A 16,547-nucleotide genomic window follows, 5' to 3' on the forward strand; every position below is an offset into this window, starting at 1 on the left:
TGTAAACTGTTTTGAATCCAGAGCCTGGGACAAAGCCTTTGCCCCCCAAAATCCCCAGTGGACACATAAAAAATGGTTACAAATTTGTATGCCTTAATTTCCCAATTTATTAAATGAAAATAATTAAGTTACCTACTTGATATATTTTATAGGCTTCAGTCCTTCAGTGTTCAAAAGGCTCTAAGATCTTAGGAGGGGAGACTGATATAGAAGTACAAAACATATTATTTTTGATTACCATCTTACTGACCAAAATTTCTCATATATTTAGAAATTCTCCCTGAATTGAAGTGACTTTTCAAAACTACATAGCAGTGTTTGACTACATGTGAAAAACAACCTGATGACCTTTGTTCCAACTAAGCTGAAGAGGTGGGAAATTTATTCAGAATGCCGGATTAATATTCTTACTTTAAAAAAATTTGTAAGGTTCTGTAAGATAATAAAAATGCAAAAACCTAGAGCATAAATTTTTCTCATCTCAAATCTCTTTGGGCTTCTAATCTGGCTACCACCGGAGACAGAAAAATATAAAATTTCAATTCTTGAAGAAATAACCTACTAAAAAAAAAATAATCTGTGTGAGGTACATAAAAAGGCATTTGCTAAGGAATGTATGTAATCAACCTTCCAATAAAGAAATATATGTTTTCAAAACCTAACTTCATCAATGGATTTAGCAAAACCTTCCAACAATTTGTACATGACAATATCATGATGTGGACACTTTTAATTTCATTCTCTAATGCAAGATCTTCTGATACTGGCATAATGAGTGACTGATACTTGTAAAGTAAAAATGCAGTCCATTTAATAAAATAATATCTTTTTTCTTGTTCATTGGCTAATCCAGAGAATATAAGAATCTACTATTGCTCCTGATGGTGTTTTTGGTACTGAGAAACCCAGTCCTTGTGAGATTAATCAGATTAAATGCAACAGGCTTGATACTGATCTGATATACATTCACACTAATGTGACATACAGCAGTTTTATTCATTATTCAAAAATCTGGTTTTATCCAATATGTTAAAAGAATTTTGTTAACAGTATAGGTCTTTATTAATCTTTGAACGATCTAATTGCTATGATTTAACCAAACTGGACATGGATCAGAAAAAAGACATTTTGAACTGTTGTGCTAATTTTGTCTTTGTTGAATCAGAGTTCACATACGATAATCCATTTTACTTAAATTAGAGAGGGGAAAATTTAATCTTAAATATGCCTAATTCTATAATCATTACATCTGTTTTATACAGCTGTAATTACTACTTATTTCAATATGTTTATGTCTATCTTATATCAGTGTAACAGAGAATGAAACAAGGCTCAAGTATTTTCATTTGATTCTTCTTAAAATTCTCTATTCACACAGCTAATCTGTATGGAATCAGTAGGTAGAAAACAAGTAAAAGAGTAAAAGTTTATGCTCCAGCAGTGCCCTTAAAAATTCAAGCATCTGTACTTGCATGATTGCCACTAAGTGCCAGGCAGAGCTGCACGTACCTGAGCTGTAGAAGGTTAAAGCACTTCAGTTGTGCTGTTCCTATGTTAACTGCTAGGTGTTGCTCAGAAAATGTTAAGTGAACACCAAGTTTTCTCTAGGCATTTATAATGAAGAGTACTAAATCTATGCAAGAATTCACTATGATTTTCTAGATAACCCAGCTGAAGATCAGAAATTTCACAGAAGATAAAATATAACTTAGTCTTTTATACATTAATAAATCACAGCAGCATTCACAGAAGTATTCACAGGAGTATTGGAAGTTCTTGGCTCCTTATGACAAATTTAAAGACTTTAAAATATTTCTCAAAAAGTATATGGAAGTACCTATATGGAGAAATATTTCAGTATGTGTTGCTTATACAGACTCATGCCATCATCGTGAGCTCACCTCCTGAACCAGAACTGTTCTGAATTACTCTTACCTGTAGTTGACAACCAGAGGAAACACTGACTACAGCAATTGCTCAAAAGTATTTACGCTGGCTGTAGTGTCTTTCAAGGGGGACTCCTGAAGTTGCAATCTACATTCCCTACTCTGGTGGGTCTTTCAACAGGCTCACTTGAAGAAGAGAGTCAGTCATCAAGAAGAGTCAGCTATCTCTATGAAGAGGTTACTGTCTGTGCACAGTAAAAGAGGAACAGCTGATTCACGTACCACGTTAGCCACTTTCCTTCATTGTTGGTATAACATTCAGGGTCTTCCATAATCTATGGCTGTGATGACAGGATCACCATTTCCTGGGTTCCCAACAGCCTGCATTATCTGAGCAACAGTACTGCATTATCTGAGCAACAGTACTGCATTATCTGAGCAACCAGTTGGGGAATTTTCTGACTTCACAAGTAACAAAGACTGAGTAGCTAGAACTAACACATCTCATCAATACCTATAGGCTTTAAACAGTTTCTTAGTAAAAAGAGAAGTTCAAATAAAACCTTATCTTGTCTGTTTCCAACACTTTTATTAGGCTAGAGCATGCTCAGTCTTCCAGGAAACCCTGAAGGTATGGGCGACCCAGTTTTGTTTAGTGCTCTGACAGAGAAGGAGAAGCTCAGAAACCCTGCAACCATTGGTTCCAAAGCTTCCAGATTTATTCATTCTTCCCAGGCTTCCAGCCTCCCAGTTCCCTTCATCCTCCTTGAACTCCAAGCAGAGCATCCAAGTTGTGCACTGCAGCTGAGGCAGGTGTCTTGAAGCTGAGCTCCCTGCCTCAATTTCAACTTTTTGAAGACTGTTTTTAACAAAATATTTGTATTTATCGTAAAACAATTAGGAATAGACCCTTCTACATCAAATATTGACATTTTAACCTTTGTTTCTGACATAAAGATTTTTCATTGCACACACAAGTTTCCCACAAGGCAGGTATTTCTCTTTCCAGCCAGCTCTGCTCCCAGTTGTTTCACGTATTTAGCATTATGATATGCTGGTAAGACAGAAAAGCACACCCATTCTCATGTTACAGGGAAGGAACAGGTAGCCAGCTTGTTAACTGGTAAAGAGGACTTCAAACGAGGTACACCATCACAAGATGGTGACAATACCTTGCAGTTAAGTAAAGGAGGGCCAGGTGGTAAGTAGGTGAGACGAGGTGACAGGAGAAAGAGAGCCCTTGGGAAGGATAAAAAAGAGGTAAAGGGGCCATCTCAAATGCCCATACACAAACACATGCAGCCAAAGATACATGAGCAGCTAGAGCTCTGCATCAGGATACAGAGCTTTGGCATCACTGGAGTCACTGAGACATGAGACCAGTCATACCAGGAGAGTTCTGGGAGGGAGGGAGGGAGGGATGGGACAGACAAAGGCTCTCAAAGGGAATATTAAATCATTCCCCAGACACTCAGGGAAGATGTCAGGAAAGCCAAAGCTCAGCTAGAGTTGAAACTTGCAAAGGACATGGGGGACAAGAGCTTCTAGTGCTACATTAGTATGAAAAGTATAAACAAATGTGGGCCTGCTGCTGCATGGGGTGGGTGATTTAATGACAGTGGGAACAGAGAAGGCTCAGCTAAGTACTCAGTGCTTTCTTCACCTCAGTCTTCACCAGCAAGGTCTCCAGGGCTGTTGTGCCTTGAGAGGGGAGAAAAGGAGAACTATCTTCTTAGAAGAGGACTGAGGCAAGTATCCCTTGAGAAATCTTGACTCATCCAATGTTATCAGATCACACATGCCCTGTGAAGTGCAGCTGAGCTTCTTTAGCCTGGAGAAGGGTTTGGGAAACACCTAATAGCAGCCTTCCAGTGCCTACAAGGAGGTTGAAACACAGAAGGTTCCAGCTGAATATAAGCAGGGTGGGGAAAAATCACTAGGAGGACAATTAAGCATTGGAACAAACTGTCCAGAGACACTGGAGAACTTCTGTTCTTGGAAATTTTCAAGACCTGACACAACAAAGACCTGAACAATATGGGCTGGATTCCTTATTGACCTACTTTGAGCAGCAGGCCAGACTAGAGGTCTTCCAAGGTCTCTTCCAACCTGGACAGCTCTATGAATTACCACAGACAGTTTGAGTTGCCTGAGATCCAACAGGAATGGTAGAAAAAGAAAAGGGCTCAGAATTTGCCAAGACTTCTGCTCACCTTTTTCCCTTCCTGATGCATCTCCTCCCTCACCAGCTCAAAATAACATAAAGTTTTTAGAGACAACATGTATATCATTGCATCCAGGAATATCCTTTAATTCCCAGGTCTGAATCTGGAACCATATCACCTCCCGACTGCACGTGGAGCTCTCATATAACCTTTATGAGACTGGAACTTCAGAGCCATCCTCCTTGCCCTAGCCTTGCACACTCTACTAAATAATAGCAAGTACATCTCTTGGAAAGCTGGTATGCTAGAAGAGATGCTAAACTGGACAACCAGCAGCCAGAACACCGCTGTACCACAGTGTGACTCACAACATAAATTAGGATACAACTCCCCTGTTGATTTCCTGATCTAGTGGAACTCCTGAGAACATCCCCATAGCCATGACTCATAGGAGGAGTAGAGAAGATTATTCCAGCACTGTTTGCATAAACAAGGATGACTGACCATTTCTTCTACATCTATATTATCATTGTTGTCTTCTGGATCATCTGTTTTCGATCTTTAATTTCACACCCACCCTTTTCTATTGCTCCATGCTAGTTAGTTGACCCTCACCGTCCTCTGAATATTTCCCTTTGGGAGGAAAAGTTTTGACTTTTTAGTATTTCAGCATCAAATAGAACATTGTTTCCTGAGCTACACACTCAGACATTCCCCCCTCAAATTTCCAGTGTTGCATTTTCATTCTCTCTATAAAAGAGACCTTTGGGAATAACAAATATTGCACAACATTTATCAGTTAATTGTTATCTAAATCGTAAAATACTTCTAAATTTAAATATTTTAATTGGAATCAAGTTATTATGAAATGGCAGATCTTCGTGACAGTGTAAGTTAGGTGAATGTATAATACATAAATACTAATAAATAAAAAGTTACATAGAAATAAATCCTCTTAACAGGAATACGGATTAATTTCCACTCCTATGATCAGTTTATAAAAGAGAGAAAACATTACTATGTAAACCATGGAAGGAGGTATCTGCAGAGAAAAATTACATCAGATACCTTCTGCCTCCCCAGAAAGAAGAAAGTAGCTCCTGCCAGAAGCAGCAAAATGGATGCTTTAGATAGAAAGACAAAATGAATGACAAAACGAAAATGTAAGGAAGGGACTGGTTTAATATACTAAAATTTTTAGAGACTGTGGAAAGATTCACATTTCATTTGACACCAAGGATCATCACAAGCCAACTATTCACCTCACTGGGTTCACTGGACCCAAAATATCTGTGGAATGATTACCACTTGCTATCAGGAAGTATTTCTTTACAGAACAGGTTGTTAGGTGTTGGAATGGGCTGCCCAGGGAGGTGGTGGAGTCCCCATCCCTGGAGGTGTTTAAGAGTTGGGTCAACATAGCGCTGAGGGATCTGGTGTCGCTGGGAACTGCCAATGTTAGGTTAATGGTTGGACTAGGTGATCTTCGATGTCCTTTCCAACCTAGTTGATTCTGTGATACCTGATAAGCTAAATGCTGGATTTTAAAATTTTTTGCTAAAGTTCATCTCATTTTCATGTTTAAAAAGTAACACTGCCAGAGATCTCATTGTTGTTTCATCCCACCTTCAGTGTTGTTTTGTCACAAAAATCATACTTCTAAATATTAGCAAACTAAAATTGCACTACTGTTTCCACTAACTTTGAGATCTCAGGATCAAATTTACAGAGTGAGAAATACAGAAGACACCTTGCTAATGATCCCAGAGGAAGGACTAGCTATAAGCAAGTGTGGATTTCAGAGATATGTTTTAATTATTTGGTTTATTTCTTGAGAGCACTGAGGAAGATATGAGACTATAGATAGGAGCTGAATTCAGTGAGCTTGACAAACCAGGAGGAGAAGCTGTCAAGAAAACACTGACTGCAGGGGGCCATGCTGTAATTCAGTTCAGTGCAATTTATCAGATTGACAAACTTTCCAAACATCACCAAAGTGAAAGGGTAAAGCCAGATCCTACAGGTATCTGTTGGGTAGGTGCAATCCAAATCAAATAGCTCAAACTGGGATCCCGTATTGATTCCTGATGCAGCACAAGCTGTTACATAGTATGTCTGCCATCTCTCTTCTTACCAGGGTCAGGCAGCTTTTCCTTCCCTTCTCAGCACCTCTTATAGTGCCTCATAATTTGAGATAACATGGTTTTGCAATTTACGCATCAGTCTGATCTGTACTGAAATTGATGCATAAAGTTCATCCCTGTCTCCTTTTCTCCTGCCACAGTAGGCTCCAATCTCCAGTTTTCATTTCATGCTTAATTACAAAGCACTAAATTAAAATCAGGACAAAGGTGAGTAAAGTAGAATTCAATAGAAAAAAAAAAACAACAAAACAACAAAAAAACCACAACTAAATCCAAACATACCATTCATAGAAAACTCTGTATGATTAGTAGGCACCTATTTGTTTAGCCCAAAGACCTTCTTGGTTCCTATCAGTTTGCTTCTGTGCATGACTACAGCCTGACTGCTTCGGTGCCTGCCTCTCTTCAGCCCAGCAGCATCCACAGACAACATCCCTCTGCTTACAACCAGAGAGCGTTTCTAGGCCATGCTTCATGCACATTAATGGGATTAAGCTCTTTGCAAAATGCATCTGCAATTTTTTTCCATGTGAAGAGTGAGAGCAGAAAACTGCCCACGTGTTTAAACAGCAGTGCCACAGAGAGAGGCCATGTGGACGCTCCCAGTCTGTGCCCTCCAGCACAGCTCCCTGACCAGTTGGCAATGGGTGAGCCTAGGTTGAGTGCCAACCTACTTAGGGTTGTGTACTCTGGAGAGAATTGGAGATGGATTGGGTCTGAAAGAGAGCAGAAGAGACCTACATCTCATCTACACTGTAAGGATTGTGGAGCACTGCTCTAGGAGGGTGCCTGCTGCTCCAGTGACTCTGCATTTCATATAAATCAGTCCACAGAGATCTTAGGAAGCTCAATGCTCTGCACACAGTGCAAATATTGTGGAAGACCACTTAAAAAAAAAAACAAAAAACAAAACAAAACAAAACAAAAACAACAACAAAAAACCCACTTCTTTTTAAGAGATCTTTTCTGTTTGAGACATCAAAAAGAAAGATCTCCAGCTCTGCAAATGAGTGTACACACATGCTATTTCATCATTTCTGCAATTATTCACCAAACGTGCCAATTTTAATCTTCAAGTCAATAAACTGCTAAAATCCTAAATTTAAGCACCTGAAGTAGTTTTTGCTGGTTATGTTGTTGGGTTAATATTCTCAATTCAACTCTTTTACCTTCATCATTGCCTTAAGAAGCAATAAAGACCAAACATAAATATAGATTTACATGAGGATTTCCCTGGTTTCAAAGGTGTTCTCCTAGACAACTCTATTTCCACCTCTGCCCAGGAGAAGCACAAGCCACAGCACAGTCCAGCAGCAGCTTGCATGCACCAGCACTGAGTGAGCAGAAATGATCCTGCATCTATGTGCTGAATTTTTTCACCTACAGCTAGGATGATTTAGCAGAACAACAGTCCTGCATCCTATGCAGTATCACAGCTCCAGACACAGCTACAAATACCTTTGCTGACTGACTGAAAAGGTCTTAATTTGTGTCCAAGTCAAATTCTAATCTGTGATGAACTGATATGAAAACGGGCAATGCTTGGGTCTCTGTCCTGATCCCTTTATGATCTAAATATTCACACTCCTCAGGAACAGCAGGAGCAAGGTCTTTGCCTGATAAACCTCCCAGTTCCCTTTTAGAAAGGGTGCAAAGTTAAAAATCACACGTTTCTTTAAACTTGTAGTGCGACAAATTTTGTAACCTTGTGATATTCTCTGCCAGAAAACTGTCTCTTCAGTACAGCTTGCCCTCCATACCATACTTTCAAAGAGCATAAATAAATTATTCCTTTTTTTCTCTCTTTAAAGAAACAGTATACAAGATCCTGAGCGTACTGAAGTCAGTGGCACCTCAGAGTGCTCACTGGAGAAACACTGCATGTTACAGGATCAAGCCTAAGTAGCAAGTGTCCGAGCAAAGACAGTTCAAGGCTGAAGTTCATGTGAGGACACTGGTTGATGTCATAAGCTGTGAAACTGTAACTGATGAGTTGTAACAAAATGCTGAGTGTCTGCCTCTCCACTGCTTTTTACAAATGTGTTGATTTACCTTGTTTTGCTTCAGGTATTCTCCTGCAAAATCAGCATGAATATTACAGAAACTGGGCAATCACTAAATATGTATAATCTTTCATGTTGTCTACACTGTGAAAGCAGAAATTCTGAGCAGTCAGTGTTTCTAGGGGTTTCTATTTTTTTTCTTTTCTTCCCAGGTAGGTAGAAATCAAAAGAAGAGAAATATAACCTTCAGCTTGCTAGAGTGAACACAGAGACCTGGATCATTAGAAAGTCATCTTCTCTCTTTCCAAACTGGATGACTATCATTTGGTTCTCAGACATAACTGCGGCAGCATGGCTGAACTTTGCGTGTTCTGCTCACTCAGTGGTATAGGGGTGTTGTCAACCTTGTATTTTTACCTAGACACACAACTCACATCTGTCCCTCGTACCTGAATACGTACTGTGTATTCTGAAATACACAACAAAGATCAATCAGTTTAGCTTCACATCTCTCATACCTTCACCGTACAAAACTCAGTCATGCCCCGCAGACACTGCAGTTGCTGTTGTTACTGTGTTAGTGCAGAGGCTCTGGTTTGAATCAGTCCTCACCACATCAGGTGATAAACACATAACTAGAAATGGTCTCAGCTCCAGAGGACTCACTATTTACTGTTTTGCTTTGGAGCTGTAAAAACTGATCAAATTACAAATGTTAATTGAGACAAACGGCAGTAAGATCTTCACACTACGCCATAACATTGCAAATTCTCCACTGGCCAAACACTGCCAAAGAAACTATTTAGAAGTATCCTGAATAAATCCTTAGATAAGTTTATTGAAAACATTTCACTCTTCTTCCTGTAAAAACCAGATGCATTCATTATGATGAACTCTATTTGCCCAAGCTGAACCTCAGGGCACTGTAATGAAGTAGAGGAAATTTGGTTTCAGAGGCAAAGAAAATAATTTGTGCTTACTTGATTTAAAAGAAAAAAAAACCCAGCTGTTTAGATGTTTGAGAACTTTGACATGTGGGCAAAGCACAGGTGATCCAGTCTAATATTCATGTCAGCTCCTTTCTTGCACTGTGTCCCATACTCCACAGCCATCATTTAACTGGCTGTAGAGGGTTATTTCAGTTGCACATTAATTGTGCCATGGACACACCCTGTATAGCTCTGAGGTTATTAATACAAAGTTTATTGGCACAGGTGCAGTGCTGCACAAACAAGATTAAACTACTAACGGTGTCAGTTCAGATATGGAAGCAGTTCAACCATTTTTATATGATCTAGAACATGAAACATAAGCTCCACTGTCCCAAGCCAGGTCCATTCACTGTAAATCTGGACCACAGTACAAAATCAGGAAAACTCAGAAGTGCAACACCAGCACCTTTAACTCCATGGACCTACGTTAGATTCAGCAAGCTCCCACTGAAGAAGGTCTTTTTTGAGCCAAGCTGGTGCTAGACAGATGCACTCAAATATCCATGCATCACACTTACTTGCCATCCAGTTTATGAAGAATCTTAAGCATTGAGAAAATTCAGAGCAGATCCACCTGAGTGGCTCTTTGTGGAAGGAGCCTCAGGACGCTGCCAAAGCTGGTAAATTGTGATGGATCCACAGTGACTACGCAGAACCAGTCAGGCATCTCTGTAACACAGGAAACTTCAGGGTGTCCTGTGGCATTCAACCACCTGTGTGACAGCATTTTCAAGTTATCCTGACATCACATTACTCTGAACAATGAAGTGATTGAACTTTTATCCAAAACATCAGTATTGGTTATGCAATGCATGCCAAGAAACAAAAATTTACATGATGTGATACAAAGCCATAACCATAATCTGAAATTCACCTCTTCCAAAAATAAAGGCAAGAAGTTTCACAGCATGTCTGGAAAGCTAGTAATCCAACTCCCAGCAGAAATACATGCATTGACTTACAGAGGTAAGGCCTAATGGCGAGATACAGTTCTTAAGAAGGTACAAAGAAAAACTGACTTGCTGTGACACACTCAGAAGCACAAAACCTGACAAACATTTGAAAGTTAGCTGTGCTGAGTTGTGAATCTTGTTGACCCAAGTCCTGCAGTCACATAAACACCTCTTGGTAGACGGATTTCAAAAAAGAGATGCTATGCCATGGACTGAACAGGAACTTCAGTAGACAGACCATCAAATAGTATTGCAACAGAATATATATATATATATATGCACAGACAAAAGATCTAAATATCAGATTACATATAGTCTAGTGTGACTGCTCACCAGAAGAATCTGCCATCTCCTGTAAACAGAATCTTGCACTGGATTTAACCTTGTCCTATATAATGCACAGATAAATCAATTCCTCTTATTTTTCATACATACTAGAGTCAGTTATTTACACAGCACGTAAGTTTTAAGGAGAGACTTTTACAGAAGCCTTTGGATAAACTGCAAGGCAGAAATACTAGGCTTGCTTCATTCACTGAATATGATTTAAAACAATGCATCGGGATTTTTTTATTCACTTCTATGCAAAACAATCTGTGCTGTGATTGGGATACTATTTAACAGGACTATTGATGGGTACTGTTTAGCAATGAGAATTGAATTCTTGAGCCCGCTAAATCTACTTAGCTGATCTTAACCAATTACACACTGATTAACTCTGGAGGTCTGGCCAGGTATCCAAGGTGAAAGAATGCTACAAGAACACAGAGGGAACATTGACGTGCTGCAGAATGGTGTAGGATGGGAAGCTTTAGGAAGGCTAAAAGGAGATTTAAGAGATTTAGCCTTGAAAAAAGTCTACAGGCTCCACTCTGTTTTCCTCATAGCTCCACAGAGGAGAATTGTATGCACTCAGGTGGAGAGTGACAAATGTCCAATAAAATCCAGCAATACCAGCCTGACTGTCAGGCACTGAGGGACTTGTTGCCACTCATTATAAGCTTAAACAGTGCCATAAGTACTAGTTGCACCAAACCTAAAGCACAAAGGAGTAGAGCTAAAATTCTGTTCTTTCACCAGCATATTTGAACATAAAAATAACAGTATTAAGAGATAATGTTGATATTTAATCTATCAGTATGCCTTGGAATTATCACTAAGATAAAGGGAGCACAAGGGATTGGTTCAGGCTCAGAATTATTGACCAAAAGAACCAGAAACTCTTTAGGGGGAAAAATTCACACTCTGTGCGTAACTATGCTGTGTGCAGAAATTTCAGTCACATAGATCTAGGTATCTGCGATAGGACTCTCACAGCTAGATGAAAGAAATATCAAGTTTTGCAACAGTGATTGAATGAACAGATGTAATGCAATATCCATCTCAATTTGGCTGTCCTTGTATACCTCCTAGGACATCAGCCTGAGAACATATTTGCAGGATAGCTTTCCTCCAAATACAGCAGCAGACTACATTACAGACTTTATATACATAAAATGCTGACTGGACATTTCTGCTATGCGGAGTATCATTTATTACCCAAAATCCCTGGGGAAGAAAACATGGCCCTGGATTAATATGAAATTATTAAACCTCCCATTAGAGCTTTGTTTATCAAAAATATCTAAAATAAGTACCTCTAAATATCTGTCATATGCCGAAGAAAAACGTTAGAAGAAAATTATTGAAGAACCCTGACTCTATCACTAGGATAAATGGTGTCACAAACAATTTAGCTGAATGCGTGTCCTAGTTTCAGCTGGGATAGAGTTAATTTTTTTTCTGGTAGCTGGTATAGTGCTGTGTTTTGGATTTAGTGTGGGAATAATGCTGATAACACACGGATGTTTTAGTTGTCGCCAAGTAGCGCTTACCCTAAGTTAAGAATTTTTCAGCTTCCCATGGTCTGCCTGTGAGCAGGTGAACAAGAAGTTGGGAAGGAGCATGTCCAGGACAGCTGACCCAAACTAGCCAAAGGGACTGTCCATACCATAGGATGTCATGCTCAGAGTATAAACTGGGGGTGTTGGCCAGAAGGGGCAATTGCTGCTTGGGAACTGTCTGGGTATGGACCAGAGGGTGGTGAGCAATTACACTGTGTTTGGGTTTTTTTCTTCTGTTTTCTTTCTCTTTTTGTTATATCCCTTTTCATTATTATTATTATTTATTATTATTGCTATTATAGCATTATTAAAGTGTTCTTAACTCATGAGTCTTACTTTTTTTCCCCAATTCACCTCCCCATCCCACTGCAGCAGCAGGGAAGAGTGAGCAAGCGGCTGCGTGGTGCTTAGTTGCTGTCTGGGCCTAAACCACAACAACATGCATTTAAGTTGAAGAACATGATTTCTTGGTATGGTGTCATCACAAGAGAGAAGTTAAGCCCCACATACATTTACAAATACTGGTTTCAATAAGTGAGATGAACAGTCCAAAGTCGGTTTTGCAGAGAATAGATGACAAATACAGCACAGGAATCAAGTGTTTGAGGTTCCTTGGATTATTTCTCTTTTGCTGTGTAACTATACTCCCACCATATACTGCTGCAAGAGTTGTATTTAATTTTTTCCAAACTTAAAATCCTTTCTCTTCACCAGCAAACTGTGACTTAATATAGTTCTATAGTTTAACATAATACCATTTTCTATTAATACTCTGAAGAGTCCTAACTTTACAATATTTCATTGTAGATACAGCTTTAGATATGTTTACATGAGCTAAATTAATCCATTATTCAAGTTCTGGCACGTCACAAGATACAAGAAAGAGCCAGCAGAAGGAGGAAGATGCTGACAAAATTTCTGACTGAGCACATGATCATTAATGATTCTACTGAAGTCTTGAAGATAAATCAGCAGAATTCTGTAGTGAGAAACTTAATTTAAAAAAAAAAAAAAGTCTTCAGTATTTCTCTGACTATTCTAATTTCTTGCAACAGTTAAGATAAAACACTGATCTGATCAAATCAATTAATTTATCTGCCCTATATCAAAATAGACTTTCCAAACAAAAATTAAGATTTGCCCTTTGTGGCAGAGAAATCTCCCCATGAAAAATACACAGATAATGGATGTGACACAGATAAAGAATGTGATGAGGGGCAAAATTCTGATGTAAACGACATCACATAAGGAGGTTTTGGGAGAAAACAAGGGAAATTTGGATAAAAAGATTACTTTAAATTATCCCATAATCGTGTTGTCACATTGATGGGATGCTCCACGAAAGGAATCCTCAGGAGTTAAGGAGGAGTCAAGTCTGGACAACTTCAGAAAAATCATTTTCTATTTAAGGAGGATGTGGAAAAAGGTAGAGCAGTTTTCTAGACGGGCATGTAAATAGGACTTTAAGAAGTTTTGCCAATGAAAGAGAGCAGATCAAGTTGGCTATGCGGCAACTAACAAAACAAAGAGGTAAGAAGAGGAAAAACTACAGAGAGCCCTGAAAAAGAAAATGGAAATGTCAACTTTTTTTGCTATGAAGGGGAGGTAGTAGTAAGAAGATAACTTTGTGTCTACATGATGGAAGCAGAACATCTAAGAGAGATTAGTTGCAAGTCCATGGTGGACAATAGCAATAACAGCAATTACCATTGCTACTCCCAGATTTTGTTGGAAAAGAGCACATAGACAAGCTGGCAGAGGGAAGCGTACAGCAAGCTCCTGATATACATGTTCTCTTAATGTTTCCAACCGCTTCACTGACTTCTTCCTGCTCCCTGGGAATGTTTTTCCTCCTGTTTTGTTGATTAAGGACACCAATTAAACTCAGACACCAGAGTGAAAAGAGTAGGCGTATTTTACTGGTGATAACCAAATAATACAACAGTGTAATACAGAAGACATGCAGTAAGAAAAGGCAGAAAAATGCACCTAAAGCAACAAACAGGAAAATACAGGGTAATGCATCAAGTCATTACTACATGAGAGAGAGAATAGTGATTAAGAAAGATCCATCACCACTTGCATATGTTACCATCATCCAGCCCCGCAGTGGCTGGGCAGCCCCGGTTACAGCGAGGGTTTGGAGAGCCTGTCCCGGCAAGGGGGAAATCCTACGTGGTGTGTCCACCCATAGGTGAGGCTGCCAAAGTCGCCGTGAGAGGGTCCAGCCTTATATACCAGAGATCAACAGGCCAGAATAGCTGGCACCTTTGTTTTGAGTGGAAAATTTCTGGTTTCATTCTCCTGTTGGATTCCACCCAAAGCCTGGCCAGGGGTGAAACAAGGTGAAACAAAGGAAGTTTCTAACAAGGCCAAATACTTGGGTTCTCATACTTGAACAAGGCTAAACAAGGGAAGTTGGATACATTCTCTCAGCATTTCATCCTCGCTACTGATTATATTCTAAGCTGCATCTTTCACTAGCGAGTTTACATATTTTGTTAAAGATTACATACTAAGTTAGCAGCTTCAGCTTGTGGCCTGTTGTTCAGGCTGCAGTATTTCAATGCTTTAGCACTTTTTACATCAGCATAAGTGGGTTGTTATAACTTAGTACAATACCTACTGGCACAATGGTTATCAGTTATAAAATACACAGGATTCATCTATAGGTCAACTCTGGCTCGGGCCTGTTGTCCAAGCCTTAGCACTTCACCTCCTGAGAAAACTAACGAAAGTAGTTTCATATAGCTTGATTATTATTAGTAGATGTCAGTATTTAATTTTTGTTTGTTTTTTAAACAGTAAGTAGTTTAATAGTGAGCAGTCACAATTATAAAAAAAGACCTGGTGCTTCTCTCACATGAAATGGCATAAGGCAGGAGCATGCTGAAGTCAGCAGGGGCACACAAGCATAATCAAAAGGAGAATGTTGCTCATTGCAATTACAGATCAAGCAAGACATATGTAGAATCAGGTCCAAAATATCTGGATCCCATTCCTGATCTTATTGTTTGCAATTTTCTTGGATATTTACATTTCTGTGAAAATCTGACTGGTGAAAACCAACTTTTCTGTATCATCTTAATAAAGTTATTAGTTACAGAATTTTGAGTTTGGATTTGTAGGTCATCAAATGTCAACCTAAGTGATAATTCACCAATGGTTTTAGAGAAAAGGTTAATTAAGCAGCTTTTTTTAATGCTGTACTGATCAGCAGTATGGTCAATATTTAATGTTATTATTTATCCATACACCTAACTAGCAGAGAGCAAGAAGACCCTCTTGTCATCATGAAAGAGCTATGATCGTGCCAGAAACCATATTTGCTACCTTGCTCAAAAAGGAATGTTTCCTGTTGTCACAGAACGAATTATAGCTAAATATGATTCAAAAACATCAAGTATAGACACAGAAGTCCAATTACAATGAGTATAAAAGCTTTTGGAAACCATATGTATCTTTACATGTCGTTTCAGATCATCACCCACTTAAAAGAGGACTAGGAAGTACTTCCACTGGAGCAACTGGTTCTGAACAGCAGAGGTAGAGACAGAGATTTAGATGGCGGGGAGTCCCTTCCCACACAGCAATCCCAGCACCTTGAGAACAGGAGGCCTGACTGGAGCAGCAGCTCCTACACTTCGCTGTTGGGTCATCGTTCTCCTTACGGCTACTGCAGCTCTTTCAAGCGTTCACACGTGCCTTCTACCTTCCCCAAGGTCTCCACATTGTTACTCCGTTGCCTTCCCCCAGCATACGTGCTCCTCTCCTTTCTCCTCACCACGCACGCCCAAGGGCCCTGACTCAGGCTTAGATACTGTGTAATCAACAGCTGCTGCACTCGTGCTCTCTCCTGGCACGTGTGGCGGCAGGCACGCCGTTAGCCGTGTCTGCGCCGCTCCTGAGGGCCTTGTCCGCCGAGCCACCTCGTTCTCAGGGGCTCGCTCCCCCTCAGAGAGGTCCCTTCAGCCCAGGGGCGGGCGAGGCCAGGCTGCCCACACCCGCCCCGCGCAGCCAGCCCTGCCCTCACTTCAGCAGTTGTTCGCCACCAGTGCGGCTGCCGGCACCTTCCCCCGAGGCAGGTCCCACAGCCCCGCCGGCGGCGGACACGGCCCTGTACGGCACAGGGCCCCGGGCTCCTCACAGCCTGGGGAGGCGGGCGGAGCGCGTGGAGCCGATCCTCCCTCACGGCCGCCGTGCTCCCGGCAGAGCAGCTGACCCTGAGCACAGCACCTCGGGGTTTGTCTGGCCAGGGGCGCCCCCCCGCCCGGCGAGGGCCGAGGCCGCCGCCCGCCTCTTCCCGTAACCGCCGCCCGGAGGCGGTGGCCACAGAGAATCGAAACCGGGGTGTCCCCGCGCATGCGCACAGCGCTGCCGCCGCCGCCCCCCCCCCCCCAGCGGCCGCCGGAGGCCTCACCCGCTCCGCCCCGCGTGCCGCCGCGCTGCGGGCCAATGGCGGCGGAGCGCGCACCGGCCGCGCAGTGACGCCCCGCGGGCGGCCCCACCCCTCCCGCCCTC

Source organism: Athene noctua, chromosome 3 (genome assembly GCF_965140245.1).
Source record: "Athene noctua chromosome 3, bAthNoc1.hap1.1, whole genome shotgun sequence".
NCBI lineage: Eukaryota > Metazoa > Chordata > Aves > Strigiformes > Strigidae > Athene > Athene noctua.